Raw genomic sequence first — 23,245 nt, 5'->3', positions numbered from 1 at the left:
TCTGTACCAGTCTATAGTAAAGTTTCAGTCTGCACCTAATAAGATTACCACATTTCTGTACATAGCCATGAAGATAAATGTATAGACACTTTGTCAACTATCAGAGATATGTGAGAACAAGATTAACGTACCAAGACCAAAGGAACTTCAGATTGTCAATTGTAAATAGCATCCAGAACCAAGTTAAGTTATTTTTCTGCATGTTATTATTTTAATAAATGCGTGTGAAAATTAATCAAGTTCTGTTTAAAGTTGGTCACCGTCAATCTGCTATTCTAAGCGTGCAAGTGGCATTTCTATCGTCTGACCTAACGGCAGAAGATAAACACGCCACTATAAGACCACAAGACATATTGCTGAAACTCGCCTACTTCGTTAGAGCGACAGGTCTAATAATTTGATGGTGTGTGTACCGAAGGACTTACAGTACGCACACCACACTTCTCCGAGGTGTAACCACAACTGCTGACATTTATTGTAAACAAGAACAACGACGTGGGAGACTGTGGATTGATGCCCCTCTCCGATGGCGCCCGTCCGCCTTCTGCTAGATTGACAAATTGACAAGTTGTGTTGGGTAGTCATTCCTTCAAGGAATTTTCTTTCCGGATGAAAATGCGCTCGGAACTTGGCTCCATGAGTTCTTCACTCAAAACAACGTGATTTCTACAGTCAGAACCGAAAAATCATCCCAGCGTCGGAAGACTTTTGTAATTATTTAAGGAGAATATATTATTGACAGCTAAAGTGTCTCTTATGTGTACCTGTAAATTAACGGAAAACGCTTCAAGCTTATGAACCAACAGGACATTTAATATTCCCAACTGCGTAAACAGATCTTGAATAGGTGTACGTTTACGAACATCACATGTAACTGTGATTACGTTCCTTTGTGGAATGAATACCTTTCACCTAAGTGAAAACTCACCTCGGAGTGGCTGAGTGAGGACAAGGACGGCATTTGATTGAAACGTGCAGATTAAGTGCTTGGAAGCTATTCACGACGTGCTGATGGAGGTGAGCCAGAAATAGCGGAGACAACTTTCTCTCACAGCTGCCCGAACCGGTCGGTCGGTAACGTCTAAGTTAACTAGGAAGCGTTGTTGCGCTCTGATGAGGTATGTTTCGTTTCTGATTTTTATCATTCAAAGACAGTTACATACTAATAAACTACTCACATATGAAATGCTGTTTCAGCCATTTCAGTGAATAACGACCGTCCAATAGTAGTAAGTGAGACAGAGAATAGAAGTTGCTAACACGAAGAAAGTCTTTGCCGCGTGGGTTTAGCCAAGCAGTCTAAGACTGCAATCATGGACTGTGCGGCTGGTCCCGGCGGAGGTTCGACACATCCCTCCGGCATGGGTGTGTGTGTTTCTCCTTCCGATAATTTAGGTTAAGTACTATGTAAGTTTAGGGACTGATGGCCTTAACAGTTAAGTCCCATAAGATTTCAAACACATTTGAAATTTTTTTCAAAGAAAGTCTTGATGTACGAAAAAAATCCTACCATTATGGTAGGTGGTCGTGAAATTTGAATTGTCGCCTCGCAAATATTAAGCTTCGTAATTATTTGTTTGTTTACAGTTCCTTGTCTGCTGTCGGGATACACATTGTGATCCCTGCGGTGCAGTACCGTACGAGGCCGCTACAGGAGTGAAAACAAAATATCCTAGCCCATTATTGAAGAGGACTTGGATTACAATTGAATAGAGATTCAGCAGACCCTCTTGCCTTTGCGGAGCGAAAACTGCCTCTAAAAGCGAAACAATCAGCAACGCTGAACGGCAAGATGATGCAGAACTATGGAGACCACTGGATCATGGAGTGTTAATTTGTATCCATACAAAATATATTCTTCAACTGAACTATGTCATGATGATTCTCCATTGGCAAAAGATCCCTTACAAACTAATTCCTTGTGTGGAATTCTCGGAGGGGACTGCTACGAGAAAACCATGAGAAGACCATGAGAAAAGGACTTAATAGCCAACGATATGGTAACATTCTGCGAGATGGAGCGTGAAAAGCTGGAAGTCCGACTCTGGTGTGAAAGACAGGAAACCTAAAAAGAGAGGCCTCAGTCTAGATGTAGGGTGGGTCAGTGAAGTGAAATGAAAAGGAGAACGAATATAGGGTAACACCAACAAGAGCAGGAAAGGTGGAACGGAAGCAGCATCCGTTAGCTATAGGAAGGAAGGAAAAAGAGTAAGTTACTACTAACAGTTTAACGATAGGATTATTCTCATCAGAGCTGGAACGAATCCAATCCAAAAACTGTTGCTCAAATAGACTTGCTAACGTAACAATCACACGATGACAAAATGGCGACACTATGTGTGGGAACTGAAACAGCAACTCGCTATATATATAGAGAGAGATGAAACTTTAATAATGATGGGGGACTTGAAGTATATAGTATAGGAGAGATTAGGAAGCAGAGTTATGGAATAATAAGAACAATAAAAATGAGAGAGGAAAACGACTTCATGAGTACAACAGTAAATTTCAGCTAGAAGTGCCAAATACACTGTTAAAAAACCGCAAGAGGAGAAAGTATACATGAACACAGTGAGACATTCGAAGATACCATCTGGGCTACATCATAGTGAGATAAAGGTTCTAAAATCACATAGAGAACTGGAAGCAGATGTACATTCAGACCAAAATTTCCTACTGACAAACAGTAAGCCAAAATTTAAGGAGATAGTCAAGGATTTGCAGTCTGTAAAGAAATTGGTATACTGACGTACTGTGGAATGATAATGTGGATTTGAAGTTCTCTTAAATTTTAGGCTTTACGATAATTTCATGCAACAGTGAAAATACATACCACACGAAAGTAGCTATTTCTTATCTACTCCATTGCTTTGATAATGAATGTTTGGTCTTGTATTACAAAGGTTTTTATCTGTACATAAAAACAGAAGACATTTATTTGCAAAGTATTTATAATTATTGTGTAGGATAAGAATGAAACATTATAACACAAATACCATTTAACGTATCTTAGAAGAAAGATTAAGGAAAGGCAAACCTACGTTTCTAGCATTTGTAGACTTAGAGAAAGCTTTTGACAATGTTGACTGGAATACTCTCTTTCAAATTCTGAAGGTGGCAGGGGTAAAATACAGGGAGTGAAAAGCTATTTACAATTTGTACAGAAAACAAATGGCAGTTATCAGAGTCAAGGGGCATGATAGGGAAGCAGCGATTGGGAAGGGAGTGAGACAGGGTTGTAGTCTCTCCCCGATGTTATTCAATCTGTATATTGAGCAAGCAGTAAAGGAAACAAAAGAAAAACTTGGAGTAGGTTTTAAAATCAATGGAGAAGAAATAAAAACTTTGAGGTTCGCCGATGACATCGTAATTCTGTCAGAGACATCAAAGGACGTGAAAGAGCAGTTGAACGGAATGGATAGTGTTTTGAAAGGAGGATATAAAATGAACATCAACAAAAGCAAAACGAGGATAACGGAATGTAGTCGAATTAAGTCGGGTGATGCTGAAGGAATTAGATTAGGAAATGAGACACTTAAAGTAGTAAAGGAGTTTTGCTATTTGGGGAGCAAAATAACTGATGATGGTCGAAGTAGAGAGGATATAAAATGTAGACTGGCAATGGCAAGGAAAGCGTTTCTTAAGAAGAGAAATTTGTTAACATCGAGTATAGATTTAAGTGTCAGGAAGTCATTTCTGAAAGTATTTATATGGAGTGTATCCATGTATGGATTTGAAACATGGACGATAAATAGTTTGGACAAGCAGAGAATAGAAGCTTTCGAAATGTGGTGCTACAGAAGAATGCTGAAGATTAGATGGGTAGATCACATAACTAATGAGGAAGTATTGAATAGGATTGGGGAGAAGAGAAGTTTGTGGCACAACTTGACCAGAAGAAGGGATCGGTTGGTAGGACATGTTCTGAGGCATCAAGGGATCACCAATTTAGTATTGGAGGTCAGCGTGGAGGGTAAAAATCGTAGAGGGAGACCGAGAGATGAGTACACTAAGCAGATTCAGAAGGATGTAGGTTGCAGTAGGTACTGGGAGATGAAGCAGCTTGCACAGGATAGAGTAGCATGGAGAGCTGCATCAAACCAGTCTCAGGACTGAAGACCACAACAACAACAACATCATTTAACGCTCCAATGCTACCCTATCTTACTTTAATAGCGCTGTAAGTGACAGTAATTGTAATTTATACTTACGTTTTGTGCTTATGTGGTTATTATATCATTTATAAAAATTGTGTAAAGAAAATGAATCATGAAGGCGAGGATTCTAAGCCTATGAAGAAAAATTCCGACGATTGAGGAAATCAGCATTCGAAGTGGGTATCTTCGCTGTCTCAGAGGTAAGAGAACATTTCAGGGGCCAGCAATTTGACAAAATGTTACGTGGCGACGAGAAGGGTGCCACACAAAGTTTTAAAGACGTTTGCTTCAGTTTCTTGGAAGTAAGCAAGCAGAAAATTATTAGGTGCCTATGGGGATTTGTCCTCATTTCCTGAAAACCTTGTCTGTAACATGTCTCTGGAATTCACTTCTTTCATGATCACCCCGAATTCTTCCCGGAAAATTGAGGAGCATTTTTTGACGAACATGACGAGCGATTTCGTAAGGATATATCAGGCATGGACAAGAAGTTTGCAGGCAAGTGGCTTCCTGGAATTTCGACGGACGAATACTGGACTGCTGGTACGGATGTTCCAGACGTAGTTTATAAGCGAAAAGCCATGCGGAAACGCGCAGCCGATTTAGTGTTTGATCAAAAACTCTTCACAATCTCACGCCAATACATTGATGCTGATAAAGGTGTTCATAGTACTGAATATTATGTGTTCTAGAAGCAGTTACCGTTATTTTCTTTGTTCTTTAACGGGTTTTCTGTGTACGCTTGATAAGTTTTCTAAGAAACTGTGAAAAACGCGGAAAACTCTTCAGCTTTTTTGTTTAACACAGTAATTTCTGGCAATTGATGTTTATTGACTTTTGTCAGTCCAGGAGTTACGTATTATTCAAGTGATTCTTGACCTGAGGTGTTCATAATTATTAACAAATTTCTAGTGTATATTGTTACTAAAATAAATGTCTAAAAGGGGCGTTTAGTAAATAAAGAGACACATTTTTTCCTTCCTGTTTCGATTTAAAACTGAGAAATTTGTTGTGGGACATCGTGCAATATTCCCACTTCAGCTCCTACACTTATATTAAGTTCCGATAGGTGGTGGCGCTATGCATAGTCTTAAAAATGGCGCCTGTAGCGGAGATGCGTTCCAAGCAGAAAGCTGTCATTGAGTTTATTCTGGAGGAAAACCAAAGCATCGCAGATATTCATAGGAGCTTGCAGAATGTCTGCCGAGACCTGGCAGCGGACAAAAGCACGACGCGTCGTTGAGCGAGGCGTGTGTGAATATCCGAATACGTGGGTGCAAACCTGTGCGATGTCTGACGTGCTGGCTGGCCGCAGACAGCTGTGGCACCTACAGTGGTGGAATGTGTGAACACTCTCATTCAATGTGATCGAGACATCACACCCAAATACCTTGCTGCAGAACAGGACGAATCTGTTGGTAGTGCTGACACGCTTGTCCACCACATGTGCTGATCAAACGTGTGTGCCCGGTGAATTTCTCAGCGCCTACAGAGCTTTCATCTGTTTGGTCCAATGGAGGATGCACTTCGCTGGAGGCAGTACGTGGATGATCGGGCGGTTAATGATGCAGCAAGTCGTTGGTTCCGACGTCGACCCATACAGTGGTACTATGAGGGCATACAGGTATCCCAGGAAGGTGCTCTAAGGCCGTCACATGGAGATTATGTTGAAAAATAGGGTTTTCAGCCAGAAGGGAGGGGAATAACATGGAGTATTGGAATCATGAATAATTTCTGCTTTTTGAAAAATAAGTGTTGCATAACTGATTCAATACATGTCGTGTATTGATAGTATAAAAAAGACACGTATTTCGAAAGCTGAAGCTATTTGTATTGATGCCTGCATACAGGTATCCCAGTAAAGTGGTGTAAGGCTGTCGTATTGAATGGGATTATGCTGAAAAATAGGATTTTATAGCCAAACGGGTGGGAAATAATAAGGAGTACTGGAATCCTGAATAAAAACTACTGCTTTTAGAAAAAAATGTGTTGAATTACTGATTAACTGCATCTCATGAATTGATAGTGTGAAAAAGGACACGTATTTCGCAAGCTGAAGCTGTTTGTTTCAGTGGCTGCTTTACATCATACATTTTGATGTCACCTTATTAGGACTACCCGTCAAAAGCCTGTCTAACAACATCTGACAGTGCGGACTGCTGTGAGATGTGCTGGTAGAGAGGTTCTGGAAAGTACTGACAGGGATCAGGAGCCATCCTGGCTGGAGGGCCGTGGCCAGCTCCGCTAAATTTCTTGGTTGAGGATCCATGGCGTGTGCAGCCTAATACAGGTGCTCTCACATTCTTGATTGGGTTTAAATCGTGGGAGTTTAGTCGTAGATGCCAATGTGCTGAGGAAAAATAGTCTGCATCTAATGGTGGGCATGGTTCCCAAGGATAGATGGGTATTTTTAATGGTCCATTGTGCCTTCTATAATGACCAAATCACTCAGGGTGTAAGGTGACAGCTTGAATGAATCTTCATTTCGCACCTTACACAACCCTTCGCTCGACGAAAGATCCGTACCCAAATACTGGAAGACTCCACAGGTCACACCAATATTCAAGAAAGGTAATAGGAGTAATCCACTAAATTATAAGTCCATATCGTTAACGTCGATATGCAGCAGGATTTTAGAACATATATTGTGTTCGAACATTATGAATTACCTCGTAGAAAACAGTATATTCACACACAGTCAACAAGGGTTTAGAAAACATCGTTCCCGTGAAACGCAACTAGCTCTTTATCCACATGAAGTGTTGAGTGCTACTGACAAGGGATTTAAGATCGATTCCGTATTTCTGGATTTCTGAAAAGGTTTCGACACTGTTCCACACAAGCGGCTCGTAGTAAAATTGCGTGATTATGGAATATCGTCTCAGTTATGTGACTGGATTTGTGATTTCCTGTCAGAGAGGTCACAGTTCGTAGTAATTGTAGAAAAAAATAGCTCCAATGGCTCTTAGCACTATGGGACTTAACAACTGAGGTCATCAGTCCCCTAGACTTAGAACTACTTAAACCTAACTAACCTAAGGACGACACACACATCCAAGCTCGAGGCAGGATTCGAATCTGCGACCGTAGCCGTCGCGCGGTTCCAGACTGAAGCGCCTAGAACCGCTCGGCGAAATTGAAGCAAAGTCATCGAGTAAAACAGAAGTGATGTCAGGCGTTCCCCAAAGTAGTATTATAGGCACTTTGCTGTTCCTTATGTATATAAACGATTTTCAGACAATCTGAGCAGCCGTCTTCGATTGTTTTCAGATGACGCTGTCGTATATCGACTAATAAAGTCATCAGAAGATCAAAACAAATTGCAAAACGATTTAGAGAAGATATCTGAATGGTGCGAAAATTGGCAGTTGACGCCAAATAACGAAAAGTGCGACGTCATCCACATGAATGCTAAAAGTAATTCGTTAAACTTCGTTTACACGATAAATCAGTCTAATCTAAAAGCCGTAAATTCAACTAAATACCTAGATATTACAATTACTAACAACTTAAATTAGAAGGTACACAAAGAAAATGTGGGGAAGGCTAACCAAAGACTGCGTTTTATTGGCAGGGCACTTAGAAAATGTAACAGACCTACTAAGGAGACTGCCTACACTACGCTTGTCCGTTCTCTTTCAGAATACTGCTGCGCTGTGTGGGATACTTACCAGATAGGATTGACGGAGTACCTCGAAAAAGTTCAAAGAAATGCAGCACGTTTTGTATTATCGCGAAATATGGGAGAGAGTGTCACAGAAATGATACAGGATTTGGGCTGGAAATCATTAAGAGAAAGGCGTTTTTCGTTGCGACGAAATCCCTTCACGAAATTCCAATCACCAACTTTCTCCTCCTAATGCGAAAATATTTTGTTGACACCGGCCTACATATTGAGGAACTATCACCACAATAAAATAAGCAAAATCAGAACTCGTACGGAAAGATATAGGTGTTCATACTTTCCGCGCGGTATACGAGATTGGAATAATAATGAATTCTGAAGGTGGCTCGATGAACCCTCTGCCAGGCACTTGTATGTGACTTGCAGAGTATCCACGTAGATGTAGATGTACATGAGATTTTATGCGTTGTAATAAGTAGATGGATATGTCACCTGGCACAGTTCAGTGATACTGAGCAGATTTGCCTATCAAAATGTACAGTATGTAATGCAAAGGCATGATACTCGATTTGACGGTATTAAGACACTGAACCCATTTTGTATCCCGCGTGGGTCTCCTCCTGTGAACTGCTTCTGTATTATAGGATGAGACTGAAGGAAGCGAGTAGGAGCAGGAGAGGTACTGGACTTCGGTACTGCGTGTAACTTTAACACTTTTAATAGAGTTAAAAATACAAGTAAATATCAAATGCATACATAAATTGGGCTAGGATGAGCAATGTCTAATCCTGTGAAGTTAGGATGACTGTTCTGTGTAAACTCAAAGCTAACAGATACTCATTGCTGTTCAAATTTTAACTGAACAAGACTATATCCTTACAAACATTAATGAAAAAACGTATCCTTCACTTCCTCGAAGTTTTGAAGCTATTCTGTCAGATGACTTCGAAAACAAAAAAAGGAAAAGAAAAGGTCGGAGGACCTCATCAATTTGAATTCCATCAGAAGATAACGTTATGACTGTAAATGAAAGTAAAAAATACTTAGGTTTTGCTCGTTATACCAGTACGTGGCTCCTTTCCTTTTTAGAAAAGACAACAATTACAGGTAGAAAAAGAGGATAGGTATGTTCACTAGATGGCATGTAGCTATGTAAAGCATCAAGCATTTATTTCTTTAAAAAACATCAAGTAGTTACTCTCCAGCAAGTGGTGACTGAGAGTATGGAAAGTTCTCTCTTTGCCTATTATCTAAAAAAAATGGCTCTGATCACTATGGGACTTAACATCTGTGGTCATCAGTCTTCCTAGAATTTAGAACTACTTAAACCTAACTAACCTAAGGACATCACACACATCCATGCCCGAGACAGGATTAGAACCTGCGACCGTAGCGGTCACACGGTTCCAGACTGAAGCGCCTTGAACCGCATGGCCACACCGGCCGGCGCCTATTATCTCAACATAGCTTTAAAACAGGTGTTGGCTGACTAAACTAACTTTCAAAGTAAGTAATTATTAACTCTGGAGTGTTTTTCATTTGCTTTATTGACTTCTCCGAATATGTTAGTAATTAAGATAACTGTTACTTGTACCAGGATTAAGTAGTTTTGAGAAATTTCTTCATTAAATTAGTAACATATTAAAATATTGATTTTATCTGGTAATAAGCAGTCTTGATGCCCTTAAGTGGGTAGGCGATGGCATTGGATTTGAGAAATATTTCACTAAATATTAAAGAAAGTAGACTCGATGTCTTCAGATCTCTGGCCGACGGTAGATCCATTCGGAAAGTTTTTACTGAGTACTCGTCAAAGTAGGCTAGTGATCTTCTGTTGGACAGGCGCCGCTAGATGAATTTAGATATTTTTTTTCTGAATAGTAAGCAAAGTCGACTCGGTGACTTGAGATGGAAAGGTGACGGAAGATGAATTTAGAATATTTTTGTTGAATGCAAAACAAAGTACACTTGTTGTCTTCATATACTCAGCAGCATCAGGTCCAGCCTGGAAAAGGCCACTGAGCTCCGCCCCCTCTGGCGTTGACGTCAGAGAGGCGCCAGCGCGTGATCAGTTCAGCTGCAGCAGTCTCCATAAACAGCTTGCGATCGCGTACAGACTGGTGGACTATCGGTGGTGCTGCCAGCTGCTTCCAGTTACTTAACGTACTGACTATCCGTAGCTATAGGGACTTGTGTTATTCACTGGTTTTGCGCTCGTGCAAGTATTTATATCTGCTGGCTTTACAAAGTTCAATTTCTAAAATTAAACTGATTTAGTTTGCTCCTAATGAATTCTGTGGCTTGGCGTTCTCTTATTTACTCGGAATACCTTGTCAAACGGACTACAAGAGTGTCCCTTCATGGCAGATGCGTATAACAGTGGCGTAGTGGATATAGAGCATGCGACACTTGACAGGTAATCTGCGTGACGTCACGAACTGAGTGCCCAGCCTCGGGGTTTCCGAAGCGGTATTTATGCGTTCATTACGCTGTTAGCGACAGTATGAGGACCATCACCTGAGCTTTTCTCGAGTTGAATTTGTTTTAAGGCTAGTGTCTCCATATTAGGATACAGTCCGCCAACTGTCGGAGATAATAGGTGATTACAAACAGTCCTTGCTCAATCGTGAGTATCACGGTTTCCTTGCGTTCTTAAAATGATATATCGGTCCGTTACGTGCTGTAGGTGTTCGCAGTGTGGCGTACTTGCTGTGGACCAGGTTATACTGCAAATAACACGACGAACGAGAAACAAAATACTTCTATATTTTCTTTACCAAAAGACGCTAACACTCGATTCAAATTTAATGTTGAATAAAAAGTGCAGCAACGCGGGCTAAGTGTTTGCGGTCAATTTATCGCCCAAATTTCAGGCCTGGAGAGAATGATGTAATTTGTGCTAAGTATTTCGCCGAAAACCGCATAATTACTGAAGATAAAATGAGGAGAACAAACGGTTCTGTGCTAACAGTTCGTAGGACGATTCCCAAGTTGGCGCAGGATGATGTTCCTTCCCTGCAGATCGATTCCACATGTTTGTTCATCTGTCTGCTGAAATAAAATCTTCAGAGGAAACAACAAAAAAGCCTTTGTGTCGAGAGGAACGAAATTTCAGTGTACATGTGCATAGAACGAGATTACAAATTATGATGCTTTTACAAATAGAGTACGTGAACTACATGTAAGTGACTACTCCTTCAAGTGTACCATATATGTATTATTTTACAGGTGTTGTGTCAAAGACATTCCATTTATTTTATGTTCTATAAAACTTCGAAAAGGTGTGAGTTCGTAAATGCGTCAGAATAACTGTAAGGTGCCTTCCAGCAACTTTAAGTGGTGTTTAAGTGTAATCTACTTTGAGAAGCTCTCAGAATAATGCCTGTGGATACGGCTTTAAGGTGAAACTGGACAATATTTGCACAACGGTGGATCAATCCGCTAGTGACTTAAAAAGAGATAGCGATGAGTTAAGTTTTACTAGCAAGGTAAAATTTTTGAAGAGAAAATTGAAAATAGTTTACTTAATCGACCACGATATTCGCGAGAGACTAACCTGCTGGCTTATTCAGTGTTATTCCATTTCCTGGTGCTTACAGCCACATTAGGTATTTGTGTGTTTTATCATTACCCTATCAGCCGTATTTGAAAAAACTTTCAAGTGACATGAAGAGTGAACTTGAATTAAAAGCGGGGTAGGTTGCCTGTTTAAGAGAGGCATGTAATCGGTTACATCCAGACACGAAAACTGTGAGTGTGCTTTAAAATGAAATACGTATTTCGCCAAAGGTTACTTACAGATTTGGACCTTTAGAGGGAATGATGGAAATTATATGCTGACTTCTTTATTTTCCGATAATGATGATGTGATTGGCCTTTACCTTCAAAGACACATAATGCAGATGAGCTTGAAGATCTTACTGGTAAGGCCATTTAAACACAAACTGATGTGGGGTACACCATTTTGTCGCTGATAGGTAATAATAACAGAATCATCCGTAATTTATTTCAACTTGTTTGTCCTAACGCTAAGGAGGAGTTCGTACCTAATCCATTTAATCCGACAGATTACTGTTTGTATTCGTGACTATGTCGCAGCTTGTGAAAGTATTTCTGCTCATTGATTCTGTGCATTTGTTTAAAAGTATACGCAATAACTGGTTAAATCATTGTGATGAACAGATTTTTGTACTTCTTTGTTTTAAGGGCTCGTGTAAAGTTTTAAATGCTAGTTTGAAAGATTTAAAAATCCTTCGTCATTCCGAAGACGGTAAATTAGTCAAGTTGGCGCCATCATTGTCGAAGACAGTGCTATAGCCCTCAAATATTCAACGTCAAAACGTTTCATTGGCAATGTGTCTTTTTAATGGAAAGAACACGTAAGCTCTACACTCATTTTTCAAGGAGCAATGTTCCGTAGACAGTGCACAGTTTACTCAGATTATTCTTTCGTGGACGATGATTGCGAATGTTTATTCTCCTAAGACTGGTTTTTGCCTCAAAGACCCCTTGCAAGAACCAATACGCTGTGTTGATAATTCAGTATCTGAAAACTTCCACCAAGTTCCTAATGCGCTGGAAACACTTACCACCACCTGCACCTCCGTCTAAACATACTGGAAAATTAATACTTGATCAATTTTTTCCTTGCTACATACAACAACAACAATAACTTATTTAATTGAATACGTTTTCAACATTGTTGTAGGCTGCAAATATCTGTTATTAGGTAAGTTTTAGACGGATCCTCTAGACTAGAGAGTAGGTTGTCGCCGCAGACAGATGGGTGGTGCATGTACCACATTTTTGTAGTTTCGCAGGTCTTAGACTCCGAAAAGAAACTGAACATAATGAGTGCGTTAAAAATGCGATTTGCGTCGTTTGGGGACTTCTGTCTAAAAGTAATACCAGACCTGACCAACGAGTGTCTAAAAGGAATTTGGAGCACGTTCACGAACACGCAAATTAAATAGAAAGGTCTGAAAATTATTAAAGTGTGCTGTTCCATGCTCGAGGTTTGTTTATTAGAATTCGTGTAAATGGGTGCGATAAATGTAAAGCACTTATTGTTGGTGCTGGTGAGTTCACGTGGTGCACAACAAAATATGAGGTTCACTCATACTAATTCAGTATGTGTAGAGGTGCCTTGCAGCAAACATCTGATTTAAGATTTCACATTGTCCGTGAAGGATACAAATATTTCAGGCACTTATATCTGATGACTTTGAATGCTTGCTTCCAAGCAACACAGATCCCAGTAAGTGTTCAACAGCTTCTGGAAATAACAGTTGTCTGTTATCACTTTTCCGAGACAAGTACCTGTGACAAATACGTGAAAAAAGTCGTTCCAGAAATACATCACATTTTGGGAAATAATTGATTCTGAAATAAGGAACAATCGCCTTGAAACCAACAGTAGACGTAAGTTATTTAAATTTCCAAAACACATGCAGGTTTTTGCGTAGTGGTGTGCGTTTTCTTTTCATTTCTTTCTTTTTCGATTAGAATGTTTATTTCCCTTGCTGTGTGATATAAAAATCGTATTTTTGATATTAGATAAACTTCCAGGATAGCGTATTTCACAAATGCTCGGAACTGAAGCATACTTTTAAGTAATCACCTTTGCGCTAAATTGCATTGACAGCTAAAAGTGGTTACAGTTTCAAGTTCCTTTTCGAATTTTCTTTGCAGGTGTAATGTATGCGGGATATGTACAGTGCATGACGGATCACACCGTTGCACCGAAATTTCCAACTGGAAACGTCATCGTCACCCGCTAACCCCGTCGCTTGTGCGCCTGCGCGTAGGACTCAGACGTGACGTCACTGGAGGCGGTAGCGGGCCGTCCTGAACGGATAGCATCGCTATAACCAATGCACTGCGAGAGGTTTAAACGTGTACACACGCACAACTACAACGTGGCAACCATTAATTCCATAGCAGAGCCCAGTACTGTCTGCTGCCATTTTACACCGGCGGCTCTTCGGAGGAATACTACGCAGAGGCAGGGCGTGTGTGCTTTTCAAAAGTGTCTGTGTTACTAGTGTCCCATAAATTTATAAGATTCTGTGTTTTCGTTGACGTCGTCAGTCGTCTGCATCCTACTTACTGCTGAGCAGATGTGAGTACTTCTTCATTGTGCACATTCGTATTTTTCACCGGCATTTTGTTTTCACATCGGTGAGACTGTTTCTTGTACACAGCGTTATAGCATGACAATTTCGTTCATCCACACAAGTATAGTGTTTGCGCTTCTGCGCTCTCGTCGTTTTCTTCACCGAAACTACCATTCTTCCGGCCTAGTCGCCAGATTATGATAATCACTACTTCCAAAGTATTTTCCAATTACAAATGCTTTTTCTATTAGAAAGTATAATGATAGGATGCACATAGATTTTTAAGTATAGATATCGTTACTTATTCGCCGTGTTTCCAGTTGTGCAATATACCTGTCGCCAACTTACATCTCGTCCCAGTGTTCTAAACAACAGAAAGAATGACGCGAAAAGGGTTAGAACATCAGGCTTCCTAGACCCGCACGAAACGTGACTTACGGTACCTAACCTTTCAGAATGAGATGAAAAATAACAAATCAGAAAATTCGCGAGTGACACAAACTGTTAAGGCATAAAAGAAGTTCCGTAATTACTTTGCGTGCTCGGAAGTTAGAAAAACAACCCACGGTCCAGTTTGCCTTTTGAAACCATAACAACTCGAGTACGCAGAAGATAATTGAATGAACGTTACAAGAAAAAGACAAGTTATTACTTATAAGTGAAGCAGATTACTAAAAACACAGTATAATGACCTATCATGTAAATAATCATTTCCTCTAACTTGTTACTTAAACTAAAGAACGACACTGCGCATAATTTTTCTCACAGAAATTCCAGTGTACACAAGCAATACTCCAGTACTGGCAGATTTTCTGTTCTAGTTAGTGGTTAGCAATATCTTTTTGTACAACAAATAGATTATAATTCTTGACAGTTTATGTGTTTTAAATTTTGTACTATATTCAGGCTTTTGCTGATCAAACATGTTCACTGCTAAGAAATAAGGTAAATCTAAATTCTAAATCAGTATTTACAACATAAAGAAAATTATAAAAACGTCACTCGGTGGCTTACTAGTTACGAGAGTTTCCTGATAAATTAGGTCATGGCTTGGACTGTTCCGATGTAGTTACGATCACTCAACCTTTCTCAGTAAACAGGAAATCTTCATGTCAACATATGGTACTTCAAAACGAATGATTAAATTACGGTATCATCTTATAGTTAGTCCACGTGGCAAATTTGACTAGATTACAGTTCCATGGACCTGGTGGGTTTTCACATCAGGAAATATCCTCTCATACTTCATTACAAAACAAAAATAACACTTCACGTTTTAGAATGATACATACATGTATATACAATCGACAAACAGAACTTACAACATTTCATTGTGGTTATCTTCTGCTTCACTGCTTTTCTCTAAGCTCATGGAATGGAATAACTCTGGTGTGGAAATACATCGTGGGGAACGACATTCGTATGATGTACGTAACATATTATCACTCCTTGGATACTGGATAAAACATGAACACATGACAGTAACAACTCCGCCAGTTCAGCCTTCTGATGTTCGCTAAGGAACCCAGATTATTGTGCCTTGGCGTAACTCTTATTGGTATCAGGCAGATCATTTTTTTAATTCTTTGACATAGACTCGTCACATTTGTAGTTGTCACCGTCTGCCTATAGCACCGAGCATGCTCCTATTTTTAACTTAAGATTTTTGCAGAATCGGCCTCGACGTGTTCGAATACGAATTTAATTTAACATCATTTCGTTTGCTCCAGTACGCAATAGGTAGGTTCCACATCGGAGATCGACTCTTACATCAATTCCGTCAGTTTTGACATATTGGTTTCCGTTATAGTTTGAGTACTTTTTACTTCTTTAACATCCTCAGAAAGTTTGTTTACAACGCTCGATATTTCTCGGTATGCTTCCGTACATACATACATACATACATACATTAATCCTTCTTCCATAGAGCATGAATACGACATTTCGTAATGATGTGGAACGTGTCACTTTAACGTAAGTTTCAACCAACAAAATATTTTTTTTTTCCTGTACTACTTCATATCTAAGAATTCATTCACTGAGTAGGAATTGTCATTCAGAAATTCTTTGGATCTGATACTTGATTTGTCACTGACTGTAAAATGACGGTAATTTGATTACTTATACACTCAAGCCTAATGCATAATAGCGCATTGTTCCCTCGCAATGTGAGAAAAATTTTTATTCCTTTTATCACACTGTTCCTTTACCCTACGACCAATTTTATTTAATTAGTTGAGCACCACGAGAAATTATCCTTGTAGCTATTATTGCATCAGTTTTACTTGCTAAGTCACTCCATAATCTGATGTCACGTGTAGCTAGTTCATTCTTTTGTTTAACTTTCCAAAACGTTATCAGTTCTTCCAGTTTTTCAAATAAACCATCGAACGACATGAGATGATTTCTGCTCCGTGGAACTTAACGCACAAACTGAGGGTTGTATGAGAGCCATCACAAACTAATCACTTTTATTAGCAACTGCGGAATGTGAAATATCAACAACATAATCTGCTTTTTCCTTACTCGTATCGACAATGTTGTCGCCTTCGACATGAACTTGTTATTCTGTATCGGATTCCACTTCTCTAGGTCTCGAATTTTGTGAAATTCAAATCTCACAGTACCCAGTAATGCATACAAACAGAATTATCCACAGAGGGTGAGTTTTTTAGTTCAATAACTAGGAGCTGCAAAAATTATTGACTAATACAGGTTGTTGTTGTTGTGGACTTCAGCTCAGAGACTGGTTTGATGCAGCTCTCCATGCTGCTCTATCCTGTGCAAGCTTCTTCATCTCCAAGTATCTAGTGCAGTCTACATGCTTCTGGATCTATTTACTGTATTCATCTCTTGGTCTCCCGCTAAAATTGTTACCCTCGACGCTGCCATCCAATACAAAATTGGTGATTCCTTGATTCCTCCCTTCTTCTAGTCAAGTTGTGCCACAAATTACCCTTCTCCCCAATTCTATTCAGTTCCTCCCATTGGTTAAGTGACCTACCCATCTGATCTTGAGCATTCTTCTGCAGCACCACATTTCGAAACTTCTATTCTCTTCTTGTCTGAACTACTTATCGTCCATGTTTCACTTCCATACATGAATACACTCCATACAAATACTTTCAGAAGAGATTTCCTGACACTTAAATCTATACTCCATGTTAACAAATTTCTGTTCTTCAGAAACGCTTTACTTGACTTTGCCAGTCTACATTTTATATCCTCTCTGCTCCACCATCATCAGTTATTTTTCTCCCCAAATAGCACAGCCCATCTACTACTTTAAGTGTCTCATTTCCAAATCTAACACCCTGAAATGCACCTGATTTATTTGCATTACATTCCATCATACTCATTTTGCTTTTTTTGATGTTCATCTTATATCCACCTTCGAAGGCACTGTCCATTCCTTGCAACTGCTCTTCCAGGTTCTTTGCTGTCTCTGAGAGAATTACAATGCCCTCGGCAAACTTCAAAGTGTTTATTTCTTCTCCATGGGTTTTAATTCCTACTCCGAATTTTACTGCTTGCTCAATATACAGATTGAATAACGTCGGGGATAGGTCACAACACTGTCTCACTACCTTCCCAACCACTACTTCCCTTTCATGCTCCTCGGCACTTCGAACTGGCATTTGGTTTCTGTGCAAACTGTAAATATCCTTCGCTTCCTGATTTTACACCTGCCACCTTCAGAATTTGAAAGAGAGTATTCTTGTCAACATCGTGAAAAGGTTTCTCTAAGTCTATAAACGTTGATTTGGCTTTCCTTAATCTAAGATAAGTCGTAGGGTCATTATTACCTCACGTGTTCCAACTTCTCTACGGAACCCAAACTGATCTACCTCGAGGTCGCCTTCTACCAGTTTTTCCATTCGTCTCTAAGGTATTCGTGTTAGTATTTTGCAGCCGTGAATTATTAAACTGATAGTTCGGTAATTTTCACATCTGTCAACACCTGCTTTCTTTGGGATTGAAATTATTATATTCTTCTTGAAGGCTGAGGGTATTTCGCTTGTCCCATATTTCTTGCTCACTAGATGGTAGAGTTTTCTCATGGTTGTCCCAAAACTATAGTAGTTCTAATGGAATTTTGTGTACACCCGGGACCTTGTTTCAACTTAGGTCTTTCAGTGTTCTGCCAAACTCTTACGCAGTATCATACCCCCATTTCATCTTCATCTACACCTCTTCCATTTCCAGAATAGTGGCCTCACGAACACCGCCATTGTGTAGACCCTCTATATACTCCTTCCAACTTTCCGCTTTCCCTTCTTTGCTTAGAACTGGTTTTCCATCTGAGTGGTTCTCTTTTCTCCAAAGGTCCCTTTAATTTTCCAGTAGGCAGTATCTATCTTACCACTAGTGATATATGCCTTTACATCCTTGCATTTGTCTTCTAGCCATCCCTGCTAAGCCATTTTGCAGTTCCTGTCGATTTCATTTTTAAGACGTTTGTATTCCTTTTTGCCTGCTTCATTTGCTGCATTTTTATATTTTCTTCTTTCATCAATTAAATTCAAGATCTCTTCTGTTATCCACGGATTTCTACTAGCCTTCGTATTTTTACCAACTTGATCCTCTTCTGCCTTCATTATGTCTTCTCTCCAAGCTACCCATTCTTCTTCTACTGAAATTCTTTCCCCCGTTGTCAGTCGTTCCCTAATACTCTCTCTGCATCTCTCTACAACCTCTGGTTCTTTTATTTTATACAGGTCACATCTCCTTAAATTCCCACCTTTTTGCAGTTTCTTCAGTTTTAGTCTACATTTGGTAACAACAGACCGTGGTCATTGTCCACATCTGCCCCTGGAAATGTCTTACAATTTAAAACCCGATTCCTAAATCCCTGTCTTACCATTATGTAATCTACCTGAAACCTCCCAATGTCTGCAGGCCTCTTCCAAGTATACAATCTTCTTTCATGATTCTTGAACCAAGTCGCAGCTATGATTAAGTTATACTCTGTGCAAAATTCTACCAGGCGGCTACCTCTTTCATTCCTTATCCCCCAGTCCATATTCACCTACTACTTTTCATTCTCTTTCTTTTCCTACTATCGAATTCCAGTCCCCCATGATTATTAAATTTTTGGCTCTCTTCAGTCACTGAATAATTTCTTTTATCGAATCATACATTTCATGAATCTGTTCGTTATCTGCGAAGCTAGCTGGAATATCAATTCGTACTACTGTTGTAGGCGTGAGCTTCATGTCTATCTTGGCTACAGTACTGCGTTCACTATGCTGTTCGCAGCAGCTTATCCGTATTCCCATTTTTTTTATTCATTATTAAGCCTACTCCTGAATTGCCCCTATTTGATTTTGTATTTATAAGCCTGTAATCACGTGACCAGAAGTCATGTTCCTCCTGCCACCGAACTTCACTAATTCCCACTGTATCTAACTTTAACGATTCAAACGGCTCTAAGTACTATGGGACTTAACATCTGAGGTCATCAATTCCCTAGACTTAGAGCTACACTACTGGCCATTAAAATTGCTGCACCACGAAGATGTCGTGCTACAGACGCGATATTTAACCGACAGGAAGAAGATACTGTGATATGCAAATGATTAGCTTTTCAGAGCATTCACACAAGGTTGGCGTCGGTGGCGACACCTACAACATGCTGACATGAGGAAAGTTTCCAAGCGACTTCTCATTCACGAACAACAGTTGACCGACGTTGCTTGGTGAAACGTTGTTGTGATGCCTCGTGTAAGGAGGATAAATGCGTACCATCACGTTTCCGACTTTGATAAAGGTCGGATTGTAGCCTATCGCGATTGCCGTTTATCGTATCATTGCTACTCGCGTTGGTCGAGATCCAATGACTGTTAGCAGAATAAGGAATCGGTGGGTTCAGGGGGGTAATACGGTACGCCGTGCTGGATCCCAACTAGCAGTCGAGATGACAGGCATCTTCTCCGCATTGCTGTAACGGATCGTGCAGCCACGTTCGATCCCTGAGTCAACAGATGGGGACGTTTGCAAGACAACAACCATCTGCACGAACAGTTCGACGACGTTTGCAGCAGCATGGACTATCAGCTCGGAGACCATGGCTGCGGTTACCCTTGACGCTGCATCACAGACAGGAGTGCCTACGATGGTGTACTCAACGACGAACATGGGTGCACGAATGGTAAATCGTCATTTTTTCGGATGAATCCAGGTTCTGTTTACAGCGTCGTGGTGGTCGCATCCGTGTTTGGCGACATCGCGGTGAACAAACATTGGAAGCGTGTATTCGTCATCGCCATACTGGCGTATCACCCGGCGTGATAGTAAGGGGTGTCATTGGTTGAAGCTGAATAGGCTGCTGCCCCTCTTCAGGAGCCACGCGTTTATCTGCCCTCTCAACAGATACCCCTCTGTTGTGGTTGCATCTACGATACGGCTATCTGTACCACTGAGGCACGCAAGCCCCGCCACCAACGGCAAGGTCCATGGTTCATAGGGGGGGGGGGGGGCGTAATACAGATAGACAAAATGAATTATGCTTTAACCAATATATGAGCAGCTAGCACTCCATCTTGCCAATGCTCAGGGCAATAGTGACGGTTTTGACAACTTCTGTACAATAATGTGCAACAATGGTGGTGGTGGTTAGTGTTTAACGTCCCGTCGACAACGAGGTCATTAGAGACGGAGCGCAAGCTCGGGTTAGGGAAGGATTGGGAAGGAAATCGGCCGTGCCCTTTCAAAGGAACCATCCCGGCATTTGCCTGAAATGATTTAGGGAAATTACGGAAAACCTAAATCAGGATGGCTGGAGACGGGATTGAACCGTCGTCCTACCGAATGCGAGTCCAGTGTGTGCAACAATGAAACTACAGTTAATAAAGTTTATCAGTTAAGATCCAATATGTAGCAAGAGTTTTTTAAGAAAAAAATCATGTAAAGGCGGGCTAGCTATTCTGGTGTCCGTTACATTTTCCTTACAGTGCTCCTTTGGAGCAAAACTGTCCTTTTGTACCAAATACTATAATTACGTCTTTCATAGGATTTTGAAACTGGTTGACGTTCTGCTTCATTCGCAATCAGTCTGTAGTCCCAATGGGTGTTCGGATAAAATACAATTATTTTTATCATGCCCCACGATGGACGCCAGAATGACGAATTGGGTGGCTCTCTTTACCTTACTTCCTTACTTTACGTTTATTATGTCATAGAACAATACTGAGACGCCCGCTAAGCCCGCAGGGCAGAACAAGTGATTAGTATTGTGGAAAGGGCCAAATAAGGTGTCGGTCAGGTTCACTCAAAATTGTAATTTATTGTAATTTAGTAATACCTTTAAACCAAAACGGCACATACCCGAACCTTTAGAACGACGAGTTTCAAAAAGGCAATTATTTCACGGCTGAAGACCCCCAAACAAGAAATCTTAAAAGTCAACAAAATAAAAAATGTAGTGAAAATGGCAAATAAATAATTAAAATACACATGGTATCACAACTACGCTGGAAAGCCTGAAGGCAGAAGTAGATAGAACAAACATATGCAAGGTGCAATACAAATGGCTGAGGGCCACAATTAAATTTGAAAATTTTAAAATATATTACAATAATCTTTATGCAGAAGGCCGCAATGTTTTGCTTAAAGAGTAATCTCAAGAATAAGATTTTAATTGGCTTGAGGGCCACAATTGATTTTCCAAAATTCAAAAAATACATAAAGTCCAGTAAAACCTAGAATTTTTAAATCATTGGCTATGATAGATTATAAACAGACAGTTAAATAATGCTGAGAAGAACAATAAAGAAAGCGTCACTCAGAAGCCTCCAGGGAGGTCGGTCTGCCCTCGTTCACTTAGGTGAGGCAGGTGGTGAGCCCAACTCTACTTGATCCATTGGAACCCAACCAGAGGACAGCCATGGACCCACCGAAGCAACGACTTGCTTGCCACTAATCAGTACATGAGGACACAAACACAAAAGGTTACGAATGTGACAAGCCACAATGAAGTATGTATTAGCTGTCTAATCTACACACCATGTTGGGCAGCGACAACAGGAGAGGATTATGTTAGTGGCCAGCGCAGGTAGCCGGAACACTAACAGCCACAAGGCAGAAAATTCCCCTGGTACACTTGAATTTGAAATACGGTAATATAGTTAACTTCACCCAAAAGGAACACTACCTGAATTTACGTCAGTGGCCAGGCCAGGTAACCAGAACACTAACGGCCGCAAGGCAGAAAATTCCGCTGGTGCACTGGAGTTGTAGTCAACCAATACAGTTAATTTGCACCATATGGCGGCTAAACTTCAGTAATAGAAATATTCGGTGTTGCTCACAGGAAAACCTCCCCAACAGCGAACCACAGAAACGAACCACACAACTTGAATGGACGTGACTTGGGTAGCTGAAACCACTACTCAACTCTGACGTACTGGGTCGGTGAACCACAAAGCTCGTAGCGATCGGACGGCTCCACACACGCTCCGATACTGCGCAGGGACTCCCAGCGGACCTAGCCGACTGCACCGCACGGAGATAACTTCCCAGGCCCGCCACAACCGACCGACTCTTCTCTCAGAATGCTGACAACATCTTAGATAGCCACCAGTGGAAATAACAACTACACACACAACCTGACAAACACTGTACGAAGACCTGTACGATACCCAATATTAGCTAAGCATGCACGATGACAAGTCGGGTGTCGATGCACACACACACACACACACACACACACAGCCGACTCATGAACGATCGGCGAGCCAAAACGCGTCGTCCGGTAGGACGACCGACCGACGATCCACGAAGACCGTGGCCCGGCTCAAGTGTTGCGTGGTGGCAATGGTCGGGCGAACCATGTCGACGCAGACCTCACTGCTGGTCCAACCCGACTGCACCAGTGCCGCATTGCAACTCCCCAACTATCAGGTCCGGACTGCACCCCAGACGCATTCCAACTAAGTGGCAGACCCGAACTCGCGACCCGAATTCGCTTACGACAGACAACGACTGGGAAGTAATAGCACTCAAGCAAAGATACTACGATAGGGGATATATCGATACGATGGTGACGGTCAGGCAAGGTAGAAACTCGGTGACAGTAGTATTTTAAATTAACGTAGTTAGGTGGAAGTACGTTAAAAACACGGTGTAAAATACATGATGGCGGGAACACTAGCCACGCACGGCTCAAATGCATCATTGTAAGATAGCTTATTGAACAAGGGCCAGTGTCTGAAATGGGCAAAGATGAACAGCAACATTGATCGGAGACGAACGACCTAATCATTCCCGCACCTCATGATGAAATGAAGGTAATGTACGTTAAAATAATCGGCTTTTAATCTGAGATAAATGAATGTTCGCACGCAGTA

The sequence above is a fragment of the Schistocerca gregaria genome, chromosome 5, assembly GCF_023897955.1.
Source record: "Schistocerca gregaria isolate iqSchGreg1 chromosome 5, iqSchGreg1.2, whole genome shotgun sequence".
Classification (NCBI taxonomy): domain Eukaryota; kingdom Metazoa; phylum Arthropoda; class Insecta; order Orthoptera; family Acrididae; genus Schistocerca; species Schistocerca gregaria.
Note: the sequence above shows the minus strand (reverse complement) of the source record.